The 9,046-nt window shown below is 38.6% G+C and overlaps 1 long non-coding RNA gene across 1 annotated transcript; it reads right to left on the bottom strand.

Annotated features, from left to right (window-relative positions):
* Positions 1-2,884: 2,884 nt before the first annotated feature.
* Positions 2,885-6,937, bottom strand: LOC143887646 (uncharacterized). The gene is made up of 2 exons (XR_013254321.1): positions 6,560-6,937; positions 2,885-3,374 (listed from the first exon to the last, which is right to left on the bottom strand). It is a non-coding gene; the product is annotated as an uncharacterized LOC143887646 (long non-coding RNA).
* Between the last annotated feature and the right edge of the window lie 2,109 nt (positions 6,938-9,046).

The following is a 9,046-nucleotide window of genomic DNA, read 5'->3' as shown; positions in this document are numbered from 1 at the left end:
GGCTCGAGAAATGAGGCACCGTTCACAAACGGGCTCGACGACACAAGATAGCTTTGATTGATGAATTCAACAATGAAAAATTTAGAGATTTTTATGAATTTGAATTTGACGTAGGATTGGATTTTTTGAATTGGGGATTGGATTTGATGAATTTTTGATTTTTTGAGAAATGAGGCACCGTCCACAAACGGGCTCAAGGAGGACATGAGACCATTCATAAATGAACTCAGAAAATGAGGCACCGTTCACAAATGGGCTCAAGGAGAAGACGAAACCATTCACAAATGGACTCGAGAGATGAGGCACCGTTCACAAACGGGCTCAAGGAGAAGACGAGGCCATTTGCAAATGGGCTCGAGAAAAGAGGTACCGTTCACAAACGGGCTCGAAGAATTTAGAGATTTTCCATGAACTTGAATTTGACGTAAGATTGGATTTGATGAATTTTTTATTTTTTTGAACTCAATGAAATCGGGGATATTATGGATCGTGCCCGACAAAGATGTTGGAAACTAGGACTTTGACGAATGATGAAACGGCAAACCTTTGGAACGAAGAACCATTACTAGCAAGAATGGATTAGGAACATTTTTATGAAACTTCAACAAGATTTTTCTCAAAGAGACTGCTGGTCTTGTCTTCTGGGGATTTTGATAACTGAAACCTTGAACAAGACATTTGAGATTGGTAATTTAGAACAACGACTCTCTTGGATATTAACATGGAAAAGCGGGATCTGCTTCTTGACAGGTGTTTAGATAAACATTTCTTGACCAGGATAACTAACCGGAAGGGAATTATGAATTTGAATGGTTCATCTTTCTGAGAAATTGGCTCAACCACCATTGCATCTGAGGTTCTTCCAAGCTTAAGGTGCCTTCCTGGGGTATGATCTTTTTACGGAAGCTGGGCTTTCTGATGTTTCTACTTCTGAATTTTTCTGAGCTGATCTTCTTTGAAATGAAGTTGTTTGACTAAATTCTCGAGCTCTTTCAGGTATAATTGCAGGGAGCTGCCTAGGCCGGGCCTCCTTCACCAAGACAGTTACATCATTTGGACATAGGAACGACGATTGACTCTTTCTAAAGAGAAAACTTAGATGAAAGGCACTACTCAAAGGATTGAGCAGCCCTGAAGGAGTGAACTTAGAATAACAAAGATTGACTGACTATACTGACAAACACAGTGATGCTTCTGACTTAGTTAACGTTTTATTTGGTAAATCTATCATTTCAAGGAATTTTTTTTTTTTTTTTTTTTTTTTGAAATCGTAAACACTGGACTTCTTCCTCGAAACAGTAATGCCTCAAGAATTTAATTACGACCCCTAAGATTGCTTAGCTTCAATGCCCCCAGTTTTGAGGATATCACTTGAATTTGCTTGAACTTCAGTTGATCTTCAGTCTTGATACCGGCTGTTGCCTTCTTATACTGATTCTCTTACCGTGACCAAGTCACCTCTTCAGGGTTTTTAACTTGGCGGACCGCGCTAACCTTAACTTTTGCCTGAACCACCTTTCTAGGTTTTCAATCCAGCAGGCTATCCCCTTAGCTTTTGCCTAAGCCGCCCTTTCGGGTTTTCAACTTAGCAGGGAAATGATCTTAAATTTTGCCTAGACCGCCCTTTCAGGTTTTCAGTCTAGCAGATCTTCAAACTCCGCTCTTTTTCTTATTCATCATTTTTTTTTTTATTGTCTCGGGATCTAGCTCATTAGTTCTGAACACCAGAAGGACTTTTATAGGTAGGATAGGGCTTTTCAAAGAATGGCTTAAGGCTCAACAAAGATTTCGACCGAACCTGTGAACAGGTCGCCTACATATCCCAAGGTAGGAATCAGGTCGTGTGTAGTTCAGGGCGAATGCCCCTAGTTTGAAGATAAATTGTTTGAAGGTTAATTGATATTTTCCTTTTTTTTTTCTTTCTTTCTGGAATAATTGACCTCTCTTCTACTGGAACTTGTCCCTCTTTTTTTTTTTTTTGAAATGATTGAATTTCTTTTCCTTTTTGAATCGACCGAACTCGGTTCAACCGAGTTGCCTACGTACCCCAGTATAGGGATCAGGTCTCGCGTAGTTTGGGGAAATGCCCCTGGTTTGATGGGTTTTCAAGAAAATTTTATTCAGGCTCGAAGGGTTTGCAAACCGGTATTCTTTTGACATTGGTTCTGATTTTGGGATTTATTCGGCCAAAGGGGGCCTTCCGATGTTCAGATTGGCTAGAGTCCGTCTGGTACTGATTATTTTTTTCTTTTTTTTCTCTTTTTTTTTTTTTTTTCACGGAGTTTGACGGCATTTCCAGGTAAGATAATGGATTTTCTTCTTTCAAGATTCTAATGCGTGCTTTCGGCTTTCATAGAGCGAAACTTGTTCCTTGACATCCTCCATCTATGGATTTGTAACTCTTGATATCTGATGACCACTTTTCAATACTTGCTCTTGAACTTCTTATCTTGAATTTGTTGGCTTCATGTTATGAATTTGAGAACCAAGGTCATTGATTGGAAATATGAAAGTTATTTCCACTCTATGCCCCTTGCATAGCATATGATATTCACTTCATTCTTTCTTGAACCTTCTATCTGGGTCTTTCTCTTGACATTAATGGTAACGCTTACGGGACCATCTTTTTATCCTCAAAACGGGTTTACCAATTCTTCACACTCTTCAGAGGGTAATGTATTTTCAATCGGCATTTATTGGATCAAGGTTTCAGTGCCAGTGTTTACCACTTCAATTTCATCTTTGAAAGGCTGAGATTGGCGCTCCTCCTCTTGTTCAAGTAATCGTTGTGACTCAAGTGGAGTTTCGTCAATTTTGTTCTCATTTGAGGAGGGAGTCTTATTTTAAGATCAGAAGCACACTTAAGAAATAGACACAAGTGAACTATTGGAACTGAAACTTTATTTAAAGAAAAAGATACTACATCTGACAACCTATCCTGAACATGTTCAGGATTCACAACTCTAAATAAGAAAGGGAAACAGAAGATAACTTGCCTGGACTAGGCATTGACCTTTAACTGTAAGACCGGACTCAACAATTATACTGACCATGATGACTGACTCAACATAAAATAGTAAGTGACTAAAACTTTAACTGCTGCAACTGTTTGGCGTTGAAGACTCGGCGAAGGCTGGTTCGTTCTGAACATCATCATGGCTGATACTTTCAATTTTGGACAATGATGACTGATTCGCATAGGGAAATGCCCCTAGCTCAAGGATTCTGAGAGTGAACTCTGAAGGACTTAGCAAAATAATCTTGAAAAAGGTAGCCCCTAGAGGAGGAACAGACCAGGGGTACAAGCAAGATATCTGGACCAGGCATGATCAGATCATGAGAACGCATAATCGAAAGATTGTGAGATTCTGCATCTGCCAGTTAGGGGATGGCATGAAGATACGATCGAATCGTATGACAGAAGAACGAAAGACGCACGATCAAAAGATTAGATGAGATAGCATAAGATTGCTTTCAACGGATAGATCATGAATGACTAATCCTATGAGATCTTTGGAAATGATGGGATTTATATCCTAACTCAAAGGGAATTTTTTTTTTCACATTTTATCAGTGTTACCTGAAGGCATCAACCTTAATCCTAATCTATCGGAGTGGAGAGAGAATCTCGACTCATGACTTTGTTCGTGCATATAAGGACCGATCGTGACCATTGGAAGATGGACCACGGTCTAATCTAGACACAAATGGGTAGGATATCCTAAACTAGGCTCACACATGTGATGCACATGTGTTCGTATACTACATGCATGTGTGGGTTAATCTAGGGGTAAGGCCAAGAGTTCCCTTAGCGCGAATCCATGTTCGATATACTGTACCAGTGTCCGGCGTATCAGTACGTGAACAATAGATCCGTTTACGCACCATAAAGGTACTAGGCTAAGGGTGGAATGCTTCTCTAGCACAGAGGCACCAGGTGATGAAATCCCAGTCAACCATGCTAGATAACACTCCGGGTTCCTAAAATAGGACGTGTGTGAATGTGGGATGCAAGGGTTTAGATGCAAGTGATGTAAGTGTGTGCAATAAGTTCGCGCAATCTATGATGCCTTCAGGTTTTGTTAAATTAAGTTCGAGTAAAATGTGATGAGAGAAAATAAAACAAGACAAACTAATCTAACAAGTATAGAGTTTTTATGAGCCAGTTAAATTAAATTCAAATGAATTATCTTTTGAAATTTTAATGAAGTTAGGTGGTCCCCAGCAGAGTCGCCAGACTGTGGTACCCTGATCCCGCGAGAGGGGCGTGGGGCGCGAGCCGCCGCTCTCTCTCTCTTGGTCTCTCGTATCCACGCGATTGGCGTGTGCATTTTAATATTGATTTGAATTCGTCTTTTATGTGAACTTGGGATCACTAAGGCAATCCGAATTCCACACGAAAGAGACTGACAGAGTCGCCACCTAGATGTGGGATCTAGGACCCGTAATTAACCAGAAATCTAGACTCGCTACTTGGTTACGAGAATGGAAGGTATGGGGAGTTATCCACCACATGCACCATTCTTGCCCGATAATCGGTCTTCGATTCCAAAAGCTAACTCTTTTAAATTTATTTTAAATGGCTCATTCAACTCTATGTTAATGTGCGAACTAAGTGACATGCATCCTATGATCTAATTTCAATGTGAATCCTAAATGTGTATCTTGATTTATTAATTTGTCTGGATTCAATCTAAGTGAAAGTTCTCCTAAAATTCTAATTTCATGGAAAGTCCTAAGTGATTTGATTAAGCATTTACAAGAAAATTAATATACAAAACACCACAATTTGTTTGTGGTGCCGACTCGCGGGTGGTATGCCATCAGACATCCAAGCTGCCTACGTACCCAAGCCTCACTGGGATCAGAGTCGACGTAGTTCGGTGCACCTAAGCTAAGCTACTTATGCCTAACTCAACTAGGACACCGACCTAGACGGGATTGACTGTTTCAACAGTTTTAGGAGAAGTTATTTAATTCAAGTTGAGGATTTTATTATCTTAAGATTTCATCTAAGATGCTATATGATTCTCATCTAAATGCAAATGGTCCCTTAGACTAATGCAGGTTTGCCTACATCCTAGTTTACTAGGCTTGTCCTAGGGAAAGATTGGGTGACTAGTGTAACTAGACCTATGGCACGGTTGCTATACATAGCAAACGTCCGTGATGAGGCTGGACTCCTGACTCTAGGACTCCCTAAAACCTAAGACTCCCTAAAACTTAGGACACGACACGACACGACACCAGTGTTCCTAAATTGGGCTCTAAGGGTTCCTAAAGGAATTTTGAATCCACCGGCTCTTGGGAATCTCGAATTCTTTTGGGTTTGTGGAAACTTTTAGAGTTTTCTTGAAGCTTTTATTATCTGAAGGTATTTAGTGTGTTTGGTAGCTTTTAAAGTTGTTTATTTAGAAGGTTTTAGTTTCATTTGAAATTTTTAGTGGTCTTTTGGTTAATGGCTTTTAACGGATTTTTATCAGTGGATTTTAAATGGGTGAATTTTAGTTTTGTTAATTTTAGGTTGGATGTACTTTAGATTAATGTCTTTCGATTTTGGTTTGGAAAATGACGTTAACACAACCAAGTTTTGACAATTGCACAAATTCGACAAACCATTGACCATTAAAAGATCTGACAAATGCCGCCCACTAAAACTGTCATAACTCTTTAACCGCTTGGCCAAATTCAACGTACAAACATGCGTTGGAAAGATCTTTTATAGGGCTACAACTTTGTAGTTCTCCATTGTTTGTAAATCTGTGATTTAGAGGTTCGAATTTGTGTTGCAAACAAAAGGACAGCAACATTAAACTGGAAATGCCTAAAGGTGTGCCGCAACCATTTTGGACTTAACTTTTTAACCGCTCGCTGTCTGATCTAGCACGAATACTCGTTGGAAACGGCACGAAAATATCTACGACTTTGTAGTTAACCATTTCCCACGATTCTGTTGTTTAGAGGTCGAAAAATCTGTTTAAAGTCTAACAGCTAGCACTATGACGGGAATGATATTGGCACCCCCATGTTTTCTTTTGATAGTTCTTATTTTTTTAGTGATTAAAAGACGGTGAATATGAAAAATGGCTTGAATGGGCCTGAGATTAGATTCAAATGGGATGTTTGAAAAAGGGGTTGTTTTTATCTGCTTGGCAAGGTGGGGTATGGATATTGGGTTCTTGAGATTGAGTGGGGGCTGTTGTTATCAAATTGGAGTGGGGGCTGTTGTTATCAATTGAAAGATGGAGGTTTTGTAAGCCAAATTAAATGGGTTTTGATAATTCATGTAAAATTCAAGTTTTCTTTCTTGTAAATGTTCAAAATTTTTAATGAATTGTTTTCCCAAAAGAAATCTAAATTCCCTAACAAGCCAATGATTTCAACATCCCATTGCAAATAGGTTCTAATGACCCTGACACATTAATTATATTTAGCATAAGTGAGAACATGACCAAGGCCAAACTAGTACAAAATTAAACATGACATCAACCAAAATATACGCAAAACAACACTCAATCCTACAAATATAGAAAAGAAAATAAAATTCCAAAAGACATACCTTTTTGTAGACGATATTCCATGCAAACTTATGGAGAAGAGGGATTTGGTCTAGAGAGAGGGCTTGAATTTTCTAAGAGAGGGGTTCTCTCCTCTTTTCTTTTTTTTCCTCCTTTTCTTTGGTGAGATGAGAGGGTATTTATAGGAGAATGGGATAGGAGGTTAGGTGAGGTTAGGTGAGGTTAGGTAAGGTTAGGTGAGGTTAGGTGATGTTAGGTGAGGTTAGGTGAGGTTAGGTGAGGTTTGGATGGTTATGATGGGAGGAGAGGTTAGGTGAGGTTAGGTGAGGTTTGAATGGTTAGGATGAGAGGAGAGGTTAGGTGGTTTTGGATGGTTAGACCCAGGTCATGATCTGCCATTGATCTAACGATTTACGGAAATCGGGTCTCGGAATGGAATCAGGGTCCGGGCTATGAAGTGACCCTAGCTTATTTTGTCCCGATTGATGATCCGTAAAGTCAGATCAAGATATTAATGACCTAAAACATATAAATCAATGATAGAGGGGGTTCTCACATGGATTTAACACACTAATTTATTTGTTGATTAAAACAAAACAAAATGGGGTGTCTACACCCTCCTAACAAGAAGGATCAAATTCTTGCAAAGGAACATGGGAGGGATGAGAAATAGAAGGACAAACCCTCCATTCAAGAAGAAAGAAGAACTCGGTGATGGATCTTCTCAACCACGATGTTACGGTTGCAAGAAGCTTGGACACATTCGTCCGGATTGTCCACTCAACAATGAACCCACTTCAAACAACCGCTTCAAGAGAAGAGAAGGCAAGAAAGGAATGACCGCCACGTGGGATGAAGAAATTGAAAGCGAAGGCGAACAAAATGATGGCGAAGATTGCTTGATAGCAAGGAACGTATGCTTCATGGCCTCAACAAACGACAACAATGAGGTAAACACTTTAAATGATGTTATTGTCTTAAAAGAAGTTCTAGATTTCTTACAAAATGCAAATGATGAACTTGAAATTCAATTTGATAAAATTGCATCACTTGAAAATTCTCTTGCTAACATGACAAAAGAATTTGGTTGGTTAAAAAAGGATCATGAATTTTTAGATGATGAAAATGAAAAATGCAAAGTAAAAATTCATGAGCTAAATGCTACCATTAAGACTTTGAATGAAAATCGACAAAATCTTTCTATTGAAAATAACAAACTAAAGCATGAAAACGGTAAACTATCTTTTGAGTATGATGAACTCAAGAAACTCTTTGAAAAATTTGAAAATAGTTCATTAAAATTGGATAGGCTTGTTAATATTCAAAGAATGTCAAGTGATAAAAGTGGACTTGGACACAAATGGAATACTACCATATCTAACTATAAAAACAAACTTGAAAAGGCTTCTTCTAGTGGTACCAAAATTTGTTTTTATTGTGGTCTAGAAGGTCATTACAAGGTTGCTTGCTTACATGCTAAACAAGATAAAATCAAATTGAACTCTAAAGTAAAAGCAAATGAACATAGCAAGATTAGGAGGATTTGGGTACCTAAGGGATCTCACTTGCCTATTCATATGTAGGTATGCCTTAAAAGCCATAACAAGAGGAACACATGGTACCTTGATAGTGGATGCTCTAGACACATGACTGGAGACCTCACTCAATTCGCATCACTATCACTCAAGGATGGTGGAGAAGTTACCTTTGGAGATGACAAGAAAGGAAAAGTCAAAGGTGAAGGCACCATAGGTAACTCTACCTCTCCCATACATGATGTACTCTTTGTTGATGGTTTGTCCCATAATCTTATTAGCATTAGTCAATTATGTGATAATGGTTTTGAAGTTGTCTTCAATCCCGATAAATGCATTGTTAAAAATAAGATAGATGGAGTAGTCAAATTCATAGGTTCTAGAGACAATAACATTTACACAATTGGATTAGATGATCTTAGACTCCAAAATGTGACTTGTCTTAATGCCATTAGTGATGATTCTTGGCTATGGCATAGGAGGTTGGGTCATGCCGGAATGGATCTCATTTCGACCCTCTCCTCAAAAGAAAGTGTTAGAGGATTGCCTAAGTTCAAATTCATCAAGGATCACATTTGTAGAACTTGTCAATTAGGAAAACAATTGAAAAGCTCATTTGCACCTAAAAATATGATTTCAACTTCCTACCCCTTGGAGCTACTTCATATGGATCTTTTTGGACCAATGAAGACTAGTAGCCTAGATGGAAAGAGGTACGTGTTTGTAGTTGTGGATGACTACTCACGATTCACATGGGTCATATTTCTAGGACATAAAGATGAAACTTATGAAAACTTTCTTACATTGTGCAATCAAATTCAAAATGAAAAAGGTATTGCCATCTCCCACATTAGAAGTGATCATGGAACTGAATTTGAAAATGTACATTTTGACACTTATTGTAATGAACATGGCATAAAACATAATTTTTCCGCACCTAGAACACCTCAACAAAATGGAGTAGTAGAAAGAAAGAATCGAACACTCCAAGAA

Source organism: Tasmannia lanceolata, unplaced genomic scaffold, assembly GCF_043159265.1.
Source record: "Tasmannia lanceolata isolate RefF3 unplaced genomic scaffold, GAP_Taslan_0.1 ptg000012l, whole genome shotgun sequence".
NCBI lineage: Eukaryota > Viridiplantae > Streptophyta > Magnoliopsida > Canellales > Winteraceae > Tasmannia > Tasmannia lanceolata.
The sequence above is the reverse complement of the archived record's forward strand: the minus strand, read 5'-3'. Positions and strand labels throughout refer to the sequence as shown.